The following is a 22,744-nucleotide window of genomic DNA, read 5'->3' on the forward strand; positions in this document are numbered from 1 at the left end:
CGCCCACCCTTTCAACGCCTTCTCCAGGGAGGACTGCTGCACTCACCCCCAGAGGCATCTAGCTGGGTCTGGGTGGCCACTGCAGGAAGCAGGATTGTGGGTTAGGGAGGCCTTTGGCCTGATCTGGCCAGGGCTTTTTCTAAGTGCCCATTCTGGCCCACCTTGGCATACCCAACTCTGCAGTCCGGCTCCCACCCCCACCATGTTGTTGGTGACTTCAGAGCTCCTGACTTGCAGTAGAATCGTGTTCTTTATTTGTCTACTTAGATCACAATCCTATGCTTGTTTACTCAGAAGTAGATCCTATTGTCCTAAATAGGGCTAACTCTCAGGAAAGTGTGCATGGCATGTAGCTTTAAGATTTATACCCCGCTTTTCCTCTGCCAGAGCAGGTGCCTTTGGCCTGATCTAGCCGGGCTCTTCTTACGTTCTTAAAAAGGGAATACAGAGCCACAGGGGGTGACAGACAACACATCACTCACACACAAGACTAAACAGAATTGTGCTAGCACTGTGTACCGTACATAGGGGATGCAAAGCACTAAGTTTTGTGGGGAGCCTCACTGCTGCATGCAAGCGGCCCCTCCCCTATGAGGCTCCAAAGGGGAGGGGGAGAGACCGCTTGCATAATGCAGTGAGGGACCTCGCAATAGTGCTTTGTACCCCCTCTAGCTATGCTACTGTGCCTCCCTGCCCACCACCCTGAGCAGAACAGGTGGCCTGAAAGATGTTCATTCCAGGCACCCCCCCCCTTTCTTTTTTTAAAAGGACTCCCTTTATGATCAGAGAGATTAAAGAGTCCATCCCCCCCAAGCCTTGCAAGGTCCTCCTCAACAGCTAAATAGGTTATACTTAAACCAATAAAAAAAACCACACTGGATGTGCCAGTTTCTCGGACAGCGAAGGGACGTCTTCTCAAGAGCAAGCCCATTGTGTCCAATGGGGCTTACTCCCAGCAAAGTGTGTATGGAACTGCAGCTTGAGAGTGGATGTCCCTGCCTGTCTCTGAAAAATCCTCTTATTTTCACTACTAACCATTTCACAGATATAGTCTCTTTAAAAAAAAAATTTTTTTTCCCCATATCTAGATTTGGGTATAGAAAATCAACGGTGATAAGAACAACCAAGAGTCTAGGGCAGTGATTCTCAAACTTTTTAGCACCGGAACACACATGGCATTTTTTTGAGACCCCACCGGAAGTGATGTCATTGACCTGGAAGTGAAGTCATCAAGCAGGAAAATTGTCACACCCTATACAACAAAATCAAATCAAGTAAATTAAAAGTTTACAATAAGTATAAATTTAAAATTTATTTAAAATAAAGAGTCCGCCTCCTAACACTTCCAAGCCGTTGCTGATCTGTTTTTAAAAAGTTCCCAAAACATCCCGAAGGTTGCAATTCTAGCCACATTTACTTGGGAGTGAGCACCACTGACTATAATTATTAAATGCATGTACATAGCAGCCTGTTCAAAGTTCAGAGCTGTAACATTTCCCCAAATGCAGTCACATACCATAATATCATTGTCTAATATATATTTTTAAAAATACAAATTGAAATGAATGGGAACCCATCTGAAATTGGCTCATAGCCCACCTAGTGGGTCCTGACCCACAGTCTGAGAAACACTGGTCTAGAGTCACCCTGGCACATTCAGTTGCAACAGAATGGACAAGTGGGGGGGGGGGCTACAACCCACAAAAGCTTCTGCTGTGATTGAATGTGTCCATCTTTAAGGTGCCACCAGACTCTGAATTTATACCTAATTCTGAGGCTGCTATTATCTGCTGGATGCACCGGCATCCAGCTTCCTACATCTCACAGTGGCCCACCAGATGCCTTAGGAAGCACACAAGAGACCAGCATCCTCTTGCCACTTTCTTGCAGCTGGCTTTCTGAGCAAGCCTACCTCTAAAACCAGGAGTTCGCACATGCCCATGATGGCTTGCAAACTGTGATTAACTTTTTCTCCATCAATCTGTCCAATCTCCTTTTAAAGACATCGAGGCCAGACACCATCACCTCAGGGCCCAATCCTATCTAATTTCCCAGTGCTGGTGCAGCTGTGCCAATGGGGCATGCACTGCATTCTGTGCTGGAGAGGCAGTCATAGAGACCTCTTCAACATTTGTTCCCTTACATTGTGGCTGCATTGCAGCTGCACTGGTGCTGAAAAGTTGGATAGGATTGGGCCCTCAGCCTGCAGCAAGGAGTTCCACAGATCCATTACCCACTGGGTAAAGAAATATTTCCTTCTGACTGTTCTAACTCTCCTGACACTCAGTTTTAGTGGGTATTATTATTATTATTATAGAAGTGTTTCTCAAACTGTGGATCAGGACCCACTAGGTGAGTTGTAAGCCAATTTTAGGTGGGTCCCCATTCATTTCAATATTTTATTTTTAATATATTAGACTTAATGGTATGTGATTGCATCTGGGGAAAAGTTACAGACCTATACATTTACAAGCTACTATGTATATTCTTTTGACAATGATAGTAAGTGGGACTTACTCCTGGTTAAGTGAGGGTAGGATTGCATGCAGCCTACGATTGTGAAAAATTTTCCTGCTTGATGATGTCACTTCCAGCCATGACATCACTTTCGGTGGGTCCTGACAGATTTTCATTCTAAAAAGTGGGTCCCAGTGCTAAATGTGTGAGAACCACTGGATTAGAGTATTTATATACCGCTTTTCTGCCAAAAAAAGAGTAGCTCACAAGGTGGTTAACCCAGCAAAATAAACACATGAAGCTACAGAAATCAATCTACCTGTTGCACAGCCCAATCCTATGGCTTCTGTAAGGGTAAGTCTTGCCTCACGAACCTTATAGAATTCTTTGAAAAGGTCAACAGGCATGTGGATGCAGGAGAACCCGTGGACATTATATATCTGGACTTTCAGAAGGCGTTTGACACGGTCCCTCACCAAAGACTACTGAAAAAACTCCACAGTCAGGGAATTAGAGGACAGGTCCTCTCGTGGATTGAGAACTGGTTGGAGGTCAGGAAGCAGAGAGTGGGTGTCAATGGGCAATTTTCACAATGGAGAGAAGTGAAAAGCGGTGTGCCCCAAGGATCTGTCCTGGGACCGGTGCTTTTCAATCTCTTCATAAATGACCTGGAGACAGGGTTGAGCAGTGAAGTGGCTAAGTTTGCAGACGACACCAAACTTTTCCGAGTGGTGAAGACCAGAAGTGATTGTGAGGAGCTCCAGAAGGATCTCTCCAGACTGGCAGAATGGGCAGCAAAATGGCAGATGCGCTTCAATGTCAGTAAGTGTAAAGTCATGCACATTGGGGCAAAAAATCAAAACTTTAGATATAGGCTGATGGGTTCTGAGCTGTCTGTGACAGATCAGGAGAGAGATCTTGGGGTGGTGGTGGACAGGTCGATGAAAGTGTCGATCCAATGTGCGGCGGCAGTGAAGAAGGCCAATTCTATGATTGGGATCATTAGGAAGGGTATTGAGAACAAAACAGCTAGTATTATAATGCTGTTGTACAAATCTATGGTAAGGCCACACCTGGAGTATTGTGTCCAGTTCTGGTCGCCGCATCTCAAAAAAGACATAGTGGAAATGGAAAAGGTGCAAAAGAGAGCGACTAAGTTGATTACGGGGCTGGGGCACCTTCCTTATGAGGAAAGGCTCATCAGCCTAGAGAAGAGATGCCTGAGGGGGGACATGATTGAGACATACAAAATTATGCAGGGGATGGACAGAGTGGATAGGGAGATGCTCTTTACACTCTCACATAATACCAGAACCAGGGGACATCCACTAAAATTGAGTGTTGGGCGGGTTAGGACAGACAAAAGAAAATATTTCTTTACTCAGCGTGTGGTCGGTCTGTGGAACTCCTTGCCGCAGGATGTGGTGATGGCGTCTAGCCTAGACGCCTTTAAAAGGGGATTGGACAAGTTTCTGGAGGAAAAATCCATTATGGGGTACAAGCCATGATGTGTATGCGCAACCTCCTGATTTTAGAAATGGGTTATGTCAGAATGCCAGATGCAAGGGAGGGCACCAGGATGAGGTCTCTTGTTATCTGGTGTGCTCCCTGGGGCATTTGGTGGGCCACTGTGAGATACAGGAAGCTGGACTAGATGGGCCTATGGCCTGATCCAGTGGGGCTGTTCTTATGTTCTTATGCATGTCTACTCAGAAGTAAGTTCCATTAGAGTCAATGGGGCTTACTCCCAGGAAAGTGTGGCTAGGATTGGGCTGCTAATCGACTGCACTGCCAGGCCACAGGAGCCAGCCCTTGAAACGAAGGTGCACAAACGGGGGAAAGTGGCAAGCCAGAGAAAGCCTCCAGCCTAAGGGCTGCTTGGAAAGGGGGCTCCTGAGCATGTCTGGAGTACAGTCTGGGGGGTCCTGACGGGCTGCAGGCCGGCCTGGGGGAGCGGGTCTGGCCAGGTAGACTGCGCCGAGGCAGGGAGGCTCCACCGAGCGGGGCTGCAGCAGAAGGAAAGAGCCGCGATCCTGGGCTTGCCCCGGCCGGGGAGCGGAGGCTGTAGGAGCCGCAGTGGGCCCCTCGCCGGCTGCCCCGAGGTCGGTGCGAAGGTGCAGCCCGCCTGCCCGCAGCCAGGGAGGAGGACGCGGGGGCGGTGACTTGCGGCGGCCCCTCCCCGCTCCTCCAGCTGCGGGGCCGGGCGATGCCGGAGCGAGCGAGCCGCTGCTGGGCGGGCCAGGTAGGCAGGGAGGGAGCAGGTGGCTGGGGGCGGGCAGCCCCTCAAGGTCCCCAAGCAGGGCGGGCTCCCAGTGCCCGGTGGGCACAGCCGGGACTGCAGCAGGAGGGGGGGCACGCTGGGTGTGTGTCTGGGGGGTACCAGTGCAGGTGGGGGCTTGGGAGGGGCGGAGGAGGCCGGTGGGCAAGCAGGTGGGCACCCGCAGAAGGATGCCAGGCTAGGCAGGTGGCATGGGGGTTGGCATGCGGGTGGTGCCCGTGCTGCGGTGGCAGGAGCAAGCAGCCTTCTGAACGCACAGCTGGGCAGGTGGGTGCCAGTGTGCTGGCAGAGGATCTGGTGGAGGGGGGTCTGGGGGCATCACTGTGGTGAGGAGCACAAGGCCCAACCTGTAGGGGGTCACCAGGGGGCAAGGGGCAGCACAGAGCTGGGGGAGACGTGTAGCCAGCACCCAGCAGAAGAACAGGGCTCACCTAGGGTGCCAGGCTGGGTGGGGGATCAGGCTGGGCATGGAGGGGGGACTGTTGTGTGAGATGCTTCAAGATCGTTGTTGGCCCCTCATACTTAGAGGCATTTGAAGTTGGGTTCTTGACTCCCTGTTGCCCATGCTGGGGGGGGGGTCCATGCAGTCTTTGTCTGCTTGCCTCTGTGGCTTGGCTCCTGGAGTGGAGGGGGGCATCTGCCCTTGTGCTTGTGTTGTCCTTTTCCAGGCAACAAGGAGAGTGGCACAGAAGGGAAGGGTCTGGCTGAGTCAGAAAAGTGGGGTATAGAACAGGTGCAGGGGCTGGCTCGCTTGCCCCTGCTGGGCTGAAACCAGATTCAAACTTGATTAACTGTCATCCCACCCCCCACCCCATGCAAGGAGCTGCACATCTCCAAAATGGCTGAAGCCAGGGACTTTGCCAGTTGTCTAGAATTTGGGGGAGCCAAATCCAGAATCCAGAGTGAAGCCAGAGTCAAACAGCTTTAAAGTTGTTCTGTAGACAGACACGCCCTAAAGTGGGTTTCTGGAGGTCTGTAGACCTCCTACGCAGGCCCCTGGCTTTACTAGGGAGCAGATGGGCAGAGGGAACACTCCTCTTCCTGGATTTGAAAAGGGGGGCAGAGTAGGAGAGGAGAGTGGGGGTGAGCTGGAGCGTGGGAAGCTTCTTCTCCATTCTTCTGTTCCTTTCCAATCCTGCAAATGGGGGGTGGAGGCTGGCATGCCACCAGGTAAAGGAGGGGAGCATTTGGTGCATCACTTCTGGGGGTTGGGGTCTTGGTCAACCCCTCTCAGGTGCATCCTATGGAAATAAGGTATCCCCCCCCCCACATACTAAGGGAGGGAGGGAAAGGGGATGGCCTGTCTGGGAAAGGGAGAGTTGGCACTGCTTGGAGTATCTTGGGGTCAGGTTTGCCCAAGAGAGGTCAAGACAGAAAATGCCTGTGTGGATTTGCTGGGTATTAGGAGTGTTTTAAATTATTAACTCAGACTCTGATCGTTTGTGTTGGTGCTGCTGTGACCTTTTCGAGTTTGTTCCTGGCTGCTTGTGGAGGGACGTTGGCTGGGCCTGTAATTCATGGGTGCAGAAAACCCCCTCCGTACTTAGTCATGTTTTTCCCTGGGGGTGGAGATCTTTTGTGTGTGTTTGTGAGACAGAGAATGTTGTGTACCTACTGTCAGAATTACGGTTTGGTATGTGCTACTGCACATAGGGTTTGGTATGTGAGGAGAATTCCGGTTTGGTATGTGAGGAGTTTGGGAGGAAAGCCTTGGGGTGATGTCTGCCGAATTGGCAAGCCTGTCTAGCTTGGGAAGAAACTGCAGAAGCAGCAGCCTCTCCACGTGGCTGGCCCTGACAGCTGATTGGCCATGGCAGTGGAGAATGCAGCCATGCTGGGAGTGAGCTGTCAGTGCCACTGGACCTGAGGCCCCCTCCTTGAAACCAACAAGATTTCCTAAGCTGGGGGCACTTCCTAAATAGATGGTGCCCCCCAGGTGAGATTCAAGCTGGGGGCAAATGCAGAGAGCAGCTGCATTTGAGTCTGGGCCTGTTTGCCGTGCTGGGCTCAGCCCTGCAAGAGGCACATGAGGCATGTACAGAGTGCCTGCCTTTCTGCTCAGTAGGCGCAACCATTCCCCGTGCATTTTGGGTTACAGATGTCCTGTCTGGGGGTGGGTCAGAATGTGCCAGAACCTGGTGACCTTGCTTACCCCAGTGATTCTCAAGGCGAAGGGTTCAGGTCCAACTGCTTTCTGGATAACAAAGACAGGAAAGCAAAATTAAATGTTCCAGTTACTTTTCCAGAGACTGTCTTTGCAGCCTGTTATTTGCATCCCAGCCTGGTTCTGAGGCTCCTCAAGCCAAACCAGAGCTCGGCTGTCAGAATCTGGGAAAGCAGCCGGGGCTGTTTCCTGAAAGATGGTCCAAATCTCCGTGTCTTTTGATTCCTTAAAACCAGCTATTGATACACCCGGATCCCACAGCTGCCCAAAAAGCACTTCTGTCAGCAAAGGTGCCACTTTAATGGACTGAAATGCAGGCCTGGTTTCTATATCACTCATGCTGGGAGCTCCTTCCTTACTCTGATTGACTTGAGAGTTCCTGGCATTGCTGGAAATGAGGGTTGCATTAACCGGCTGCTCGGATGAGGCTTTTCTCCAGGCTCCGACTACAAATCGCTTTCTTATTTTTGGTGCATTGCTTGCTTGGTTGCCTTTCTGTAAGTGATGTCTAGAAGCCTTGAGCAAGGCACTGAGTGGCAATTATTTTAATTAACCTTAGGGGTTACAGATAGGCATCAAAATTGTGTCTACACTACGGACTTAAACCAGCTAATGGTCATTGCCATTACTGGAAGGATTTGAATTCTGAAGGGGTGACCACAAGGCTCTGAGGATGATCCTAGAATCATAGAGTTAGAAGGTGCCTACAAGATCATCTAGTCCAACCCAACAGAGAATTCCCAGACACGAATTGAGCAGGCAGGCGTGGGGAGGGAGTGGATCTGAAAGGCGCACTGGCATGTCAGATTCACGAAATAGTGAGAAAACTGTTGAGTTCAACGGCATTTTCCTTCAGGCCAGATGTTAAATAAGCAAAAAGGGGAACAAAATAGGTGGGAGGAGAAATGGTAGCATCTGGAAATGGAAGGGCCTCTGGGCATGGAAAGAAGGCTGAGGGGTACTGTGTAACAGTCCAACCCTAGGCCTGTCTACTCAGAAGTAAGTCCCACCCTGTTTAGTGTGGCTTGCCCCCAGGTAAGTATGGATAGGATTGCAGCCAAGCAAGGTTTCAATCTTATCCACATTCACTGAACAGGGTGGGTCCTACTTCTGAGTAGATAAGCCTAGGGTTGGGCTCTGGAGTCTCAAAGTGGAATAGAAGTCAGCAGGCAAGAGATTTGTCTCTTCTCTTCTTTTTCCATCTGCCCCTTGTTTTCTCCTTGAGATCGGGATGCGACCCACCTGTTGAAGACCCCAGAGATCTGCTAAAATGAATCCTGGTGGTTTTGTTGCTGCGATATGTCGTGATTCTGATGATGTCTTTCGGTTTGCAGGATGTGCATCTTGTTTTTATCATCCTCTTAGTTGCCACAAGGGCGAAAAGGGACATTGCACATTGAAATATGTGAAATGAACCTATAGGGTCACTAATGGGCGGCTGACCAACATTTTTCTTCACTTGCCATATGAGGAACTGGTGTGTGTTCCAATCAGTACTAGTGAAAATCCAAATTCCTGGAGCCTGGCTTCTCTGGAGCTGGAAAGTATATACTTGAGTAGGCTGTCTTTGCTGGCTCAGGGCAAAATGCCCCCAAACCTTTTCCTCCTGAAATGAAAGTTGGGTATTCTTGGAGGATAGGGCTGTAGTGCCGTGGGAGAGCCCCCCCCCCCCCAGAAGGCACATGGTCTCTCCCTGTTTAAATCTTGATGGCATCTCCAGGTAGGGCTGGGAAAGGCCTTTGAAACGGCAACCCTGGAGAGCTGCTGCCAGTCAGTGTAGGCGATGCTAAGCTAGCAGGACCAAGGATCAGACTCTGATGGGCAGCATCAGATGTTCTTCCTTGGTTAAATGAACGGCTACTGTCTGTCTCTAGCCTGAGCCGTGCTGTTCCATTTGTCTTTCCTGGCTCAGAAGCTTCCTTCTTTCCTTGTGGTATTTTATGTATATGTATTATATTTTTATACCCTGTTCTTCCGTATAAGCTTGCCTCCCAGAGCACTTGACACTCTAGGCCGCCGTCCTCCTCTCCTCCCCCATCTTCTGCTCTGTCCTCTGCCTTCTTTTTCCTGTACAGAGAATGGGAGGAGGAGGTGGAGAAGCAGTGGCAGCCTGTGGACTGATATAGATGGGTGCCCCTGGTCAGTTGGATGCCTAAGGTGATAACCTCAGTTAACCTCAGTTGGCCTCATGAATGAGTCAGCTCTGGCTGCCTGTTAACAGTATTCGCCTTTTATGATCCCCAAGAGTCTATGGGGGGAGGGGAGCAAAGACAGTGAAATAGGTGCAGATCTGGGGTAGGCTGGTAGCACAGTTCAACCAGCCAAAGCAACACCCACTTGGACATATGCACCAGATTTATTGGGATGCTGCATTTGGGCAAATGGGTAGAGTGAAGATCAAAGATATTTGAAGAGCAATGCTAATTGAAGGTCAAAGAAAAGAGGGGGACATGATTGAGATGTACAAAATTATGCAGGGAATGGATAGAGTGGCTAGAGCAGGGGTGCCCAAACCCCGGCCTTGGGGCCACATGCAGCCCTTGAGGCTTCTCAATATGGCCCTCAGGGAGCCCCTAGTCTCCAATGAGCCTCTGGCCCTCTGGAGATTTGCTGGAGCCCGCACTGACCTGACACAACTGCTCTCAGCGTGAGGGCGACTGTTTGACCTCTCATGTGAGCTGTGGGACGAGGGCTTCCTCCACTGCTTGCTGTTTCATGTCTGTGATGCAGCAGTGGCAGCAAAGGAAAGGTCAGCCTTGCTTTGTGCAAGGTCTTTTATAGGCCTTGAGCTATTGCAAGACCTTCATTCATTCATGTAAGTTCATCTTTAATATATTCATTTATGTAAACATATGCGAATTTATTCAAATTTTAATGTAAATTAATTTTTTCCCTCCCCCCCCCAACACAGTGTCAGAGAGATGATGTGGCCCTCCAGCCAAAAACTTTGGACACCCCTGGGCTAGAGGGGTGTTCTTTTCCCTCTCACACAGCACCAGAACCAGGGGACAGCCACTCAAATTGAGTGTTGGGAGAGTTAGGACAGACAAAAAAATATATTTCTTTACCCATTATGTCATTAATCTGTGGAATGCCTTGCCACAGGATGTGGTGGCCTAGATGTGGATTGGGCAGATTGATGGAGGAACTTCTATCACAGGTTACAAGCTGTGATGGGTATGTGCCACGTTGTAGAGGGAGTCTATCTCTGACGTGCCAGATGCAAGTGAGTGGTATTTGGATGCAGGTCTCTTGTGGTCTTGTGTGCTCCCTGAGGCATCCAGTGGGCCACTGGGAGATCCAGGAAACTGGACTGGATGGGTCCTGGGCCTGATCCAGCCCTGTTTGCCCAGCTGTCTTTGGAAGCATGAACTTATCCTTGGAAAAATTTGCCTGGTGTTCAGTGCAATGGGTCACGTCTCCTAAGCCAAAGCAGAAATGGCCATCTTAATCCCATTGTTAGTTTTATTTCCTTTCTGATTGTGAGCTGAAAATGTGGCAATGGCATAGGTGGGGCTGAAGAAAAGAGTCGTAGTGGGCTGAAGAGAGAAGTGGGCTGTGCTGTCTCCTTATCAGTGCCTGCAAGATGTATAAAATTATGAGCAACTTGGAGACAGGCCTTTTTGTCTCTTAATCAGTAGAGTCTTAGCTAGTCTGTCTCTTCAGATGAAGGTGACCTGCAGTTGGTTTAATACTGACAAAAAGGACGCCTTTGCACGATGCATGTTCCACACTGTGTGGCACGATATGACAATAACTTTAAAAAAAAATCTTTTGTGAAAGGTAAGTTGATCAGCTGCAATTAGCAATGGTGGCTAGGTGGAGCCTCCTTCTTCAGAAGCAGTCTACCTGGGGGAGAATTTTCTTCTTTCATGCCCTGCTTGTGAGCTTCCCAGGGCACCAAGCTTCTGGGAACAGAATAGAAGTGAGACAGATCCAGAGAAGCGGATCTTATGTTCTTGGGTCCCTTGCTTTGACCTTCTCACTGCAGAAGAAAACAGAGCGCCCAGGTGATCTTGTTGCATCTCCTGGGGAGGGCTTTGTTGCCTACAGTCTCTGAAATGTGCCCAACTCCAGCAGAGCCTCCTCGCTCTTCGCACTTAGTAATTAGCTGGGTGGTGCCATGGAGACACCGGGAAGCGATATCCCTATGGCAGGCGCTCCAGCCCCCTCCTTCTCCTCCCATGTAGCAAATCTTTTGACGCAGGAAACGTTTGGTTGTCTCTGCTCGCAAGGCGTGAAAGATGTGCTGTTCAGGGTGAGCTGAGAATGACGGGAGGCTGTGGGGGTGGGGGTAGGATGTTGCATGGGGAAGCCAGGGGTTTTCCCCTCGCCTAAACAGAGATCAGGGTGCTTACGTTGAGCAGCCCCAGGAGAGGCCAGGCCGGAAGGAAGGAAGGCGTAAAGGCCTTGGAAGATATGGGGTGTGCGGAAAGCCTTCTCCCCATTGTGGATGCCAGGAATTGTGTTCCAAGAAAACTCTTCATCTGGGCACTTTGGAGCATACCACATTCTGATAAAACTATGCACCCCAGTGCCTCAGTAGCGTTATTCTAGATGTTAGCAAATCCTTTTTGCACAGATCATTTGGCATTTCCAAATCCTCACTGCCCCAGCCTTCTGGTGGGCAGGATGCCTGGTGCCAAGTAGATCCACTCCCCAGAGATCCTGTTTCCATTGCCCCTTTGAGTAGGCATGGGACAGCAGGAGTCCCTTCTGAGCAGTGGCGTCACTAGGGGGTGCAGGGGGTGCGGGCTGCACCAGGTGACGCGCAAGCGGGGAGTGATGCGCAAGAGGGGGTGACGCACTAAAATTGCAGTGGTTAGGAGTAACCCCATCATGTTATATACTGTTGGATGTGGAATGTCCAGCGGAATGCAATGCAAAAAACGGGAGCAAAATATCTCCTTTCTATCAAAAGTTATTGGCAAAAAACGGAAAACAAAAATGCATGGAGGCCAATGGAAAGTGAAACTGAGCCATATCGCGCGTTTACGCGCAAGTAGGCGAACTTGCCTTAGTCCTTCGGAAAGGGCAGGCTGAGACGAATCCAACAACACCAGAATGGTCCTGATCCAATGAATGTAGCCCCAAAAAACACCTGAGGGAAGTCCCTGAGGGAAGTCTCTCCCTTCAAGCTGTCGAATGCATGGAAAGCGAACTAAGCCACATGGTTGCGTTTACTAGCGAGTAAGCAAACGTGCCTTGGCTCCTGGGCAGGTCAGGCAAAGGGGAATGTGGGGCCACCAGAATGGTCCTGATCTGATGTAACTGGAGCTCAACAAATACTCCAGAAGGCAGCCCCCCCCCCCAATAAAAAGAATGAAACAGAGGCTTGAAAGGGTAAGATGAATTTTTATCTGTTTTAGACTGGAATCCCATCCACACTTTCCTCAGAGTAAGTCCCACTGACTATAATGGGACTTACTTCTGAGTAGACAGGCATAGGATTGGGCTCTCAGACTTGTAAAGCCAGGTGGGTCCTGATAGTGATATGCTTGAAATATAAGAAACTGAACTGGGTACTGGGTAGGGGTGAAAATCTTACTGATTCTTTTTGATTGGGGGGGGTGTTACTGCAGGCAGGCTACAGAGAAAATTCACTTGGTGGAACAGGACTGGCTTCCCCTTATTTATTTGTTTTACTTTAATTATTTATAATTATTTATTTGAATTTGCTTTATGATGGGTCCTGTCATTGTAAAAAGGTTGTCATTCTAAAAAGTGGGTCCCAATGCTAAAAGTTTGAGAACTGCTCCAATACGGTGTTAGTAAGTTGACACCCTGAGCAGGGTGACACCACTAGTGACCAAAATCACAGTTTGTAAAAATAATACCATCATGTTATATATCAATCAATATGTAATTTCATGCAGAATGCAATGAAACAAACTGTGTTGAAATATCTTTATTCTATCAAAAGGTACAGCCAAAACTCCAGTGGGGGCGGGGCGATCACCATGCTCACCACCTGGAGTGTTGACCCGCCCACTGCATGGGGTGAGCGCTGGTCTCCAGAACCGGGTGACGTGAACCCTAGTGACGCCACTGCTTCTGAGTGGCCAAGGAGGCGCTCATTGAGTTTCACCATCTCTAGGCCCCGGCCCAAATGAGGGAGGAACCTGCCTCCCTCCTACCTCCCACCCCACCACATGCATTCCTGTGAAACAGAAAGTGATTGACCAGGGGCACCTAATGCAGATGTAGATGTATAAGGGTTCCGAGAACTTCTGCGTCCCTGGGAGGGCAGTGGGTTGAACTAGATGGCCTTGTGGGTCCCTTTCAACTCTAGGATTCTTTGGTTCTGGCTTAAGCCATTCAGTGGGATGATGGAGATTTGTGGAGGTGCCTGGCCCCTGGCAGGGCCCCCACTTGCACAAGCACAGGGGGAATGGCACAGGGGGTCTTTCTGACCCCTTCAAAGTTCTCAGACTCTCAGCTTACCATCCTCCCTGTTTGTAGAGCCTTCCATGTTCCTGACTGGCTCTGCCTTTTTTAATGAGACACTTGGGTAGGAGAGGACAGTGGAGACTGGGGAAATGGTGAGTGCCTGGAGCATGGTAAGAGTGTTAATTGCTGCAGCCACTGGACCTAAGAGCAGGATGTGGCAGTACCGGATCTCAAGTTAGCAGAGTCGGGGCCTTTGACTTGCCGAAGCAGGCAAGATGTTCCAAGGTGCTGTTGGGTCCGGGCAGGCCATTGATGTGAGCTGCAGTCACCTTTGGGAAATTCCACCTTCCCCTGTGACTTTTCATAGGGAGGCAAAAAAGACCAGGAGGAAAACATGGTTTTTGAGCCATGCCTGGCTGTCATGCTCTGCCAGCACTAGTGCTGGGCCAAAAGACTGTGTTTGTGCCTTGTGTACCAGTGACGACGGAGGGGTTCTGCAGCCCCAGATGATCCGGGAGAAGGGAGGGTGGCTGGTGGCAGTTACAGAATGGCTGGTGCTAAGCAATGACTGCTAATCACCCACCCCCAAGCAGGTACTGCCTGCCGAGGGTGGGGGGGGGATCTGTTTCTCTTGTTTAAAATGAAACTGAATCCAGTTCCCCTCCTCCCATGAGCTATGCAAATTTTTACAGATTCGCACCAGCATGGAGTACAGAAAGGGTTGGAGTTTGGGCTTGTCCAGGACCAAAGTTACCCATCTATGTCTGTTGATTTGAGTTTGAAGCGCTGCAAAGCTAGTGGGGCAAGGGTGCAGACACAGAGTGACAAACAGAGGACACGAAGGGTCTGTGACCCTGCTTTTCAGACCCTGCTTGTCTTTCTTGTGTATCTCTAATGTCTGCTTGTTCTAAGTCAGGAAGCTTCCCGATTTGTGGTTTCTTTTTTCACTGGGTTCAATTGATTGTGTTAACCAAGTGTGGCCGGCACAAAATTCCTCCCAAAAGAAAGGTGAGGCTTCTTTTCAGCCAGCCAACTAGAGTGGGGTGTGCTTGGTGCTCTGACGAACCGGAGATGCAGATCTGAGAGCTCTTGACAGCAGGCCAAATGCCACAAGAGCAGCCTGGGTCGTGTCCTCTTGGCAGGCACCCAGCACACCCCACGCACATGCATGCAAACCTGTTGGCACAAAACATGCATGAAAAGCTCACCAGGCAACAGAGACAGGTGCTTTTATGAAGAAACAAAAGGTGAACAACCACCTCCGGCAAGCTCAGGTTGGTGGCAAAATGCCAAACAGGTTTGAGAACAAAGTAGTTGCTAATAGAGCTGACAGCTTCCTGGCACCCGCTTTGGGGCCACAGTGGACAGTCTCACTGCAGGCATTGTGCAGAATTGTAGGACAAGCTCAAAAACAGAGTTTCGGAGAAGGCCGGGGCCCTGCGGAAGTTTGGGGCGGGAGCTTCAACCTCCTTCGTGCCTCGGATTGCCGCATTTGGTGACCTCCATGGACAGGCATGGCTCTGAGTACAGAAAAAAGAAGGCGCAGGGGAATGTTGCTGCAGGGTGAGGCCGGAAGGCTTGGCTGAGCCAGAGAGAGGCGTGTTGTGTTACCAGGTAGAACACAAAAGCAAGCAAGGTTTGCTGAAAGGATCCACGCCCAGTGGGCACGGCTGCGGCAGAGCAAGGAGTTGCGTTCCCCTCAGTGCTCCCCACTGAGAAAGACTGTTCATTACTGTCTTTCCCAGCTGAGCCTGTCCCAGCTGAGCCCGACTGATACAGCCAGAAATGCAAGAGAGCCCCAGGTTTCTTGGGGAAATGTTCTTTGTTGATTTATTTTTATTTTTCACATTTTTATACCGCCCTTCCTCCAAAGAGCTCAGGGTACACAGCTGCTCCCCTCCTTCTTGTCTTCACAACAACCCTGTGAGGTAGGTGAGGCTGAGAGAAAGTGAGTGGCCCAAGGTCATCCAGGAAGCTTCATGGCTGAGGGGGGATTTGAACCTGGATCTTCCAGGTCTGAGTCCACCTCCCAAACCACTACACCACCCTGGCTCTCAATTGTTTAATTGAAGAAGGGCAACTCGTGTCTGCTGCAGGATGTCCTGCAGTGCTTTAGGACTGCCAGATTTGCACCTGTGAATCCTCTTGAGGAGACGCAAGTCTGTCTGGGCCCCTGTGAAGGGCAGGATTATGATGACCTCTCTGACTCTGGAAGATGCGTGGGGTGTCTGGGCCCCTGCAGGTGTGAGAGACGGTACTGGTTCCTACAATAAACGTCACTCAGGCAGACACAGGAACAGTTTTTGGTTCCTGATGCCTTTAACTGCTTTGCATGGTTGTCACTTTTTTCTCTTGTTTTGATCTTATTTAATTCGTTCTTTGTTTTTCATGCCCTTTTGTTTTTCAGACGTCTTCTGTGTAACAAGAGCTGTTCTGCATAGCTCTGGGTCAGCCATCATTGTAACCCACATGTCCTAGCATTCGGTGTCTGGTGAGGGACACACCTTATGTGTGGGGATCTGCAGTAGAGGCTCAGTCTATGCTTGGGATTGACAGGGCCCAAAATGAGCTTCAAGCATCTGAAGGAGACCCTTTTGCACTGCCATTACACAAGTCTGTGGTGCATGCATATTTGGGACACTGTGTCCAGTTCTGGTTGCCCCACCCAAGCAGCATAAGACACACAAGGAAGCATTCATGTTCTGGAGGTTACAGTGTTGGCAGCTTTTTGGTATTTTTTTGGGGGGGAGGGGGGAATGTGATTAAGAGGAGACATGACTGAGACTTGTAAAATTATGCATAGTGTAAGTAGCTAGAGATCTGTTTTTCTCTCATGACACCAGAATCTGGAGTAGTTCAATCAAACTGACTGGTGGGCGATTTAGGATGGACAATAGAGAGACTTCTTCCATAATGCATACGTAGTCTGTGGGACTCATGGCCACAAGGTGCAGTGATAGCCACTCACTTGGATGGCTTTAAAAGAGGGTCGGACCAATTTACGGAGGATGTGAAGTTTATTTGTAGTTTTTGCTAATGGTGGCTCTGTGTGGTCTCCAAGTTCAGCGACTATCTGCCCCCAAAATTATTTTCAGGGGAGCAGTGGGAGAGAGGGGCATGTCTTTCTCTACCACCACTTGCGGGCTTCCCAGTGGCAATTGGTGTGCCACTATGGGAACCACAAAACTTGGCTAGAACTTCTCTTGTTCTGTCTCTCTAATTCATGAAAGTTTCTGCCATCATTAAGACTTTACAAGATGTTGCATGACTCTGTTGTTTTTGCTACAATGGGTATTTAGTCTATTTGTTTGCAACAACCTTATGAGGTAGGTCATGTTGGAGGGAGAGACTGGCTGTAGGTAATCCAGAGAGCATCATGGTTCACAGTGCCAGTATTCTTTATTATCTAAATAACATGTTTTGTGTGTGTGTGTGTGTGTGTGAGAGAGAGAGAGAGAGAGAGACAGAGAGAGAGAGAGAGACTGTATGTGTGGTTACGCCAACTGTCCCTCACAGAACTAGAACCATATGTTAAATAGATTTAGAGTCGAGCCAAGACAGTTTGTCACCTGAGCTAGGAAATCAGTCAGAAATATATAAGCAGTAAGCCAAAGAACCAACAGTTTGCTCTTTTGCCAGCACACCAAATTATGGCCGTCATTCTGCACAATTTGCCCTGAACAGTTGGATGTCTAGGGTCAGATTTCCAGTCCATATGTCAAGGGGTTCAGCACAGGGCTGAATTGAGACAGTTGCCTCAGGCAGCAGATAGGTGGGCTCTGTCCGCCTACTTGTCCCCACTGCTCCTCCTCCTCTTTCCATTCCCTGAGTTGGAAAACGGGGGGGGGGGGGGCGCAGCAGAGAGAATGTGAAGGGGGCCCCAGAGTGCAATGCTTTAGCACTGGAGAGTGGGAGGAACAGAGCCTGGTGCCTCATTGGGCAAGGGGGCCAGCATTTGGCAGGTCCCGTGAGGGGGGGTGGAGGTCTTGGAACAGCTCTGGCTCAGCGTTTCTTTGGTGCCAGACAGTCACACCTCCACACCCCCTCTGTGGCTTTGTCCTCCCTCCTCTTTCCACAGGCTTAGTGTGCATCACTCAAGGGAGTTCCAATGTCACTGACCACAGAAGGAAAAACTGACCAGCATGGCCCTTCCATAATCTGCGGGTCCTGTAATCCATCCTCAGCTATGGGAGGGGGAAGCTTCCTTTGGCAGGCCACCCGCAGCTCTTTTCTGTTGCATTATCCTCCCTGAACAGCTGTGGGACATTTCTGGATCACTGCTGGGCTTTAACACTGTTGCAGGGGCTGCCATTCCCAGCATGCAAAGATTGAACTGGGCGCGCAGTCTCCCCTTATCTCTAATGGGATGGGCACCAGGGGGCTTTGGACCCAGAGAGGTTCCCATGTGGAGAGACTGGGAGTCTTTAGCGTACAACGTGACCCTGCTGTTGCTAAGTTTAATGCCAGTTTCTGTCAACATTAGTTGCTGGCTTCTGAAGGGCTCTGGCGCATGGAGCAGTGGTTGCCCAGCATGTCATTGATCTGTGGAACTCCTTGCCACAGGATGTGGTGATGGCACCTGGCCTAGATGCCTTGAAAAGAGGATTGAACAGATTGATGAAGGAAAAGTCCATCACAGATTACAAGCCATGATGGGTATACTCAACCTCCTGGTTCTAGAATTAGGCTCCCTCAGAATGCCAGGTGCAAGGGAGTGACACCAGGATGCAGGTCTCTTGCTGTTCTTAGTGCTCCCTGAGGCTTCTGGTGGGCCACTGTGAGACCCAGGAAGCTGGACTAGATGGGCCGCCTTTGGCCTGATCCAGCGGGGCTCTTCTTAGGTCCTTATGCTTCGGGACACCCTGTTGCATGCACGGTTATTTTAACATTAAATGGCATAGTTATTTCTGGAGCCACTCATGGGCACTCTCCAAAAACCCTTCTAGCCTTGGCCAGGGATGGAGATGGGATGTGTCAGGCTTCCCCTAAGGGCTAACCTCTGGGCAGTCAAGTTTCGGGGCCGGGAGTGCTGGCTGACTGTTGGTCTAAGGAGGCCAAAGGCAAGTTCATAGTTCCAGTCCAGAAGAGGTTGGGTTCCAGAACAGCAAGAGAGGATCGGGGGCAGGAAGGAGGAGTCACTGCATTCCCTTGATGCGATCCCTTCAGGAACATGACAAAGCAAATATTACTTCTATGTTGCAGATAGGGGATAGGGAGGCTGAGTGGCTTGTCCAAGGCTGCCTTGTGAATCGGCAGTAGAGGTGGGATTTGAACTGGGAAGGCCCCAATTCACAGCTCTTAGATGCTGCACCACCTCTTTGGTAAGGTGTGGGAGCCCAACTGCTGGGAAGTCTGCTTTAAACCTCCCCTGATGGGGGGCCGGCCCATCCATGAGGCCAACTGAGGTGGCTACCTCAGGCAGCAGATTGGAAGGGATGCCCAACCTCTGCCTGCCCACTCACCTCTCCTGCTGCTCCTTCTCCCACTCTTAAAACCACCCTTTTACCAGGAGATGTGCCAGCCGCAGCTCCTCCCTTGTTTGAAAAAAGGAAGAAGAGGACAGAAGGGAAGAGGAAATATGGAGGAGAGTGGTGGGGAAGGCTAGAGTCTCTGGTGCTCTAGCCTGCTGCTGTCCTCTCCTGCACACTTCCTCTTCTGCTTTCCTGGGGAGCAGAAGATAAGCCTCTTCTGCACATCTCCAGGTAAGAGAGGGAGACAGCCCTTGGTGTGTTGCCTCAGGCTCTGGGATGTCTTGAGGCAGCTGTGCCCCCAAAACCTTATAGAAGGAGAGCCAAGAGGTATTTGAAATGGGCAATCAACATTCTTCCTTCCTGGGTTCCTTGTGTGGCACCTGGAAAAAATGCCACCACTTATCTGCCTGGCCGATGCTTGATTTCTTCCCCCTTCCCCACGTTACCAGGATCTCCCTGACTCTCTTTTGCTTTCAGGCAGGGCAGTGATGCTCTGATGAAGTGCAGCCGTCGCCCCACATCTGTGCCTTCTAGTCCTGCCCAGCAGCCAGCACTCCTGTTGCCTTCGTTCCATCTGACCAACCAGGACTGACCAGGTAATCCAGCTGTCCATGGGCTGAAGCCATGGTTGTCCCACTTTGTTGTAGGTGCCGCAGTCCCACAAACCTCCAGTAGAGACTGCGGTACCTTCCGAGGTGCTGATTTCTCAGATGTTAGGTTCTGAGAACCTCTCCTAGGTTCTGACTTGACTTCTCTAGGAAGGCTCTTAAGGAAGGTGTTTGTTTGTTGGCAACCTTCAGTCTCGAAAGACTCTGGTATCGCGCTCTGGATGGTGGTTCTGGCACAGCGTCTAGTGTGGCTGAAAAGGCCGATTCGGGAGTGACAATCCCTTCCACACTGGGAGCAAGTGTAGTGTGTCCCTGGTCGGTCTCCCTGGCTATGGGCCTTCCTTCTTTGCCTCTTTGCCTCAGACTGTTGGCCAAGTGTCTCTTCAAACTGGGAAAGGCCATGCTGCACAGCCTGCCTCCAAGCGGGCTGCTCAGAGGCCAGGGTTTCCCACCTGTTGAGGTCCACTCCTAAGGCCTTCAGATCCCTCTTGCAGATGTCCTTGTATCGCAGCTGTAGTCTACCTGTAGGGCGCTTTCCTTGCACGAGTTCTCCATAGAGGAGATCCTTTGGGATCCGGCCTCTCACAACATGACCAAGCCAACGCAGGCGTCTCTGTTTCAGCAGTGCATACATGCTAGGGATTCCAGCTCGTTCCAGGACTGTGTTGTTTGGAACTTTGTCCTGCCAGGTGATGCCAAGGATGCGTCGGAGGCAGCGCATGTGGAAAGCGTTCAGTTTCCTCTCCTGTTGTGAGCGCAGAGTCCATGACTCGCTGCAGTACAGAAGTGTACTCAGGATGCAAGCTCTGTAGACCTGGATCTTGGTATGTTCCGTCAGCTTCTTGTTGGACCAGACTCTTTTTGTGAGTCTGGTATAGCTGGGGTAAGTTGCAAGATGCCCTTGCTTATTTTTCAGCAAGGGGTTGGACGTTCAGGGACCAAAAGAACAGTGCAGGAGGAAGGGACGGGTGACTTCCTGGCAGTGTCCTGCTTAAAAGATGGATTTATTTAGATTCTCACTCAGCTTTCAACCTACATTGATCCCTGGTTGAAACTGACCAAAAGGCAGGAGACATGAGAGCAGGTGGTTCCAAAACTTACCTGGGTCATGGCACACCTGCAGCCTCTTCTTCCTGGCTCCTTAGATCTAAGATGGCGGGAGCCCAGGGGAACAGGTAGGAGAGGCCTCTGGGGACATCCTGTCAAACTAATTTCGCACAGAGGGCCAAAGTTAGCATCCATAGAGTCTGCTGAGGGCCAGAAGTGACATCATTAAGCAGGAAGTGATGTCATTAAGTAGATGATGGCCAGAAATCAGCACTTTGTTCTCATGTGGAAACTCATTAGCTGCAAGTGACAGAAGAGAAAATGTGCAAATCATGTTTTCAAGATATGAGAGGGCCCAATTATCATGCTGGGAGAGCCTAATTATAAGGGGGGGTAGAATAATTACTCCCAGGGACCACATTCAACCCTTGGGGCTTATATTTGACACCCCTACCTGCCCTAAGTGGTCGTGACACATACTTGGAGAACCCCTGCCTTGGAGATATGTGGTTTGTAGCTGCCTCTCCTGGCCCCCTGCACCTAGTGTCTTGTTCCAGGCTCTTCCCTTGAGGCAGGGCTGGCCCAAAACTTTCTGGCACTTGCTAAATGCTGCCCGGTGATGTGCCAGCCTCTGCTCCTCCAGCTCCCTAGATTAGAAAAGGAAGAGGGGAACAGCACAGAAGAAGTGGAGAGGAGAGGAGAGTGGCGGGCTAGGGTGTACCCACCACTCTTTTCTCCTCCACACTTCCTGTTGCACTCCACCTCCCACTTCTAATCTAGGGCATGAGAGGAGGTTGAACTCCCACCACCAATCTTCTGCCTGGGGAAACAGCTTCAGTGGGTCTCATGGATGAGTTGGTTGTGCCTTGAGGGTGAGCCATCGCTCAGTGGTCAAGCACTGGCCCTGCATGCAGAAGGTCCTGGATTCAGACCCTGGCAGCATTTCCAGATAGGTCTGGGAAGACCCTCAAGCCTGAATCTTTGGAGAGCTGCTGCCAACCAGCATAGGGACCATACTGGGCTAAGTTGGCCGATGGTGTGACTCATGTAGAAGGCCAGGGGGAGGAGAGAAGGGGTCACAGACAACGGCTTATTAGAACACAGTAGCCCAGTGGTTCCCAAATCATTCAGCACCAAAACCACTTTTTAAAGCAACACTCTATCCATCTATTGCTGTGGTTTTCAAACTCACAGAGAGTTTGAAAGCTGCAGTTGGTTCTTGCAGGGGTGGTGGGGAGGCAGTGGGGTGGGGGGAAGGCTCAGGGGGGCTGCAGGGGCTTGGGTACACTTACCAGAGCCTCCTGCAGTCTCCCGGGGGTGCTGGGAGCTCGGTGCAGCTGTCCGCAGGGCACCCCAATGCTTCAAAAGTGAGAGTGGAGCGACTGCACTCTGTTTCCGGTTTTGCGGAAGTGGAGCGCGATCACTTCACTTTTACTTGTGAAGCTTCGGGGAGCCCTGCAGGCAGCCACTCAGGGTTCTCTGCCCGTGGGAGGCTGCAGGAGGCTCTGGTAAGTATACCCAAGCCTCTGCAGCCCCCCTGAGTGGCGCGATCCTAGGGATCGCGCCACTGTCTCCTCCCCGCCCCCAACCCTTAAGAGTAAACAGGCCAGGGCCCACAGGCTGCAGCGTCGCAACGCCCCAGTCTGAAAAGCCCTGATCTATTGGGACCCACCTAGCTTTATGAGACTTTAAAAAACCAGTTTCACTTTACCAGCCGCTCAAGCCTCTGTTTTTATCCTTTTTACTTTGGGGAGAGGTGTCTTCAGGAGTGTTTGTTGAGCATCAAATCAGGACTATTCTAGTGGCCTTGCATTCCCCTTCCCCTGACCTTTGATAAGCGCTGAGGCATGATCCCTACTCGTGAATAAACACGCATGTGTATGGCTCCCTTTTCACTTTCCATAGGGCTCAATACATTTTCCTTGTCAGCTTGGAGGGGGGACTTCCTTGTTGAGAGTTTATTGGGGACCGCATTCATCAGATCGGGATCATTCTGATGCTGTTGCGTTCGCCTTGGCCCGCCCTTCAAAGTGGACTGAGGCATGTTTGCCTACTCTTGAGTAAATGTGCGCGTACCGCTTCGTTTCAGTTTCTATAGAGCTCAGTACATTTTCCTTGTCAGCTATCAGCTTGTCAGTTTCGCAACCCACCAGAAATCGGGTTGTGATCCACTGACCCACCCACTGGGAAGCGTGCAGTAGCCCATCTGAAACATGGGGAACTTACAATTAACTCATTGCCTGTACCTAGTCTTGGAGGAAGATCTGGTTCCTTTGATAGCAGCAGGCTCAGCAACAGAAAAGGGACTCTCCGGGGAAAGGTTTTTCTG

At 50.5% G+C, this 22,744-nt stretch overlaps 1 protein-coding gene across 2 annotated transcripts in view; it reads left to right on the forward strand.

Annotated features, from left to right (window-relative positions):
• Positions 1 to 4,660: 4,660 nt before the first annotated feature.
• The window catches only part of LOC136663767 (hexosaminidase D-like), a 48,001-nt gene continuing 29,917 nt past the window's right edge, over positions 4,661 to 22,744 (forward strand). For both annotated transcript variants that reach the window (XM_066640685.1, XM_066640687.1), the window contains exons 1-2: positions 4,661 to 4,699; positions 19,238 to 19,356. The gene's annotated coding sequence lies outside the window, so the exon portion shown is untranslated. The remainder of the gene's footprint in view (positions 4,700 to 19,237; positions 19,357 to 22,744) is intronic.

Source organism: Tiliqua scincoides, chromosome 13 (genome assembly GCF_035046505.1).
Source record: "Tiliqua scincoides isolate rTilSci1 chromosome 13, rTilSci1.hap2, whole genome shotgun sequence".
In the NCBI taxonomy this organism is placed as follows: domain Eukaryota; kingdom Metazoa; phylum Chordata; class Lepidosauria; order Squamata; family Scincidae; genus Tiliqua; species Tiliqua scincoides.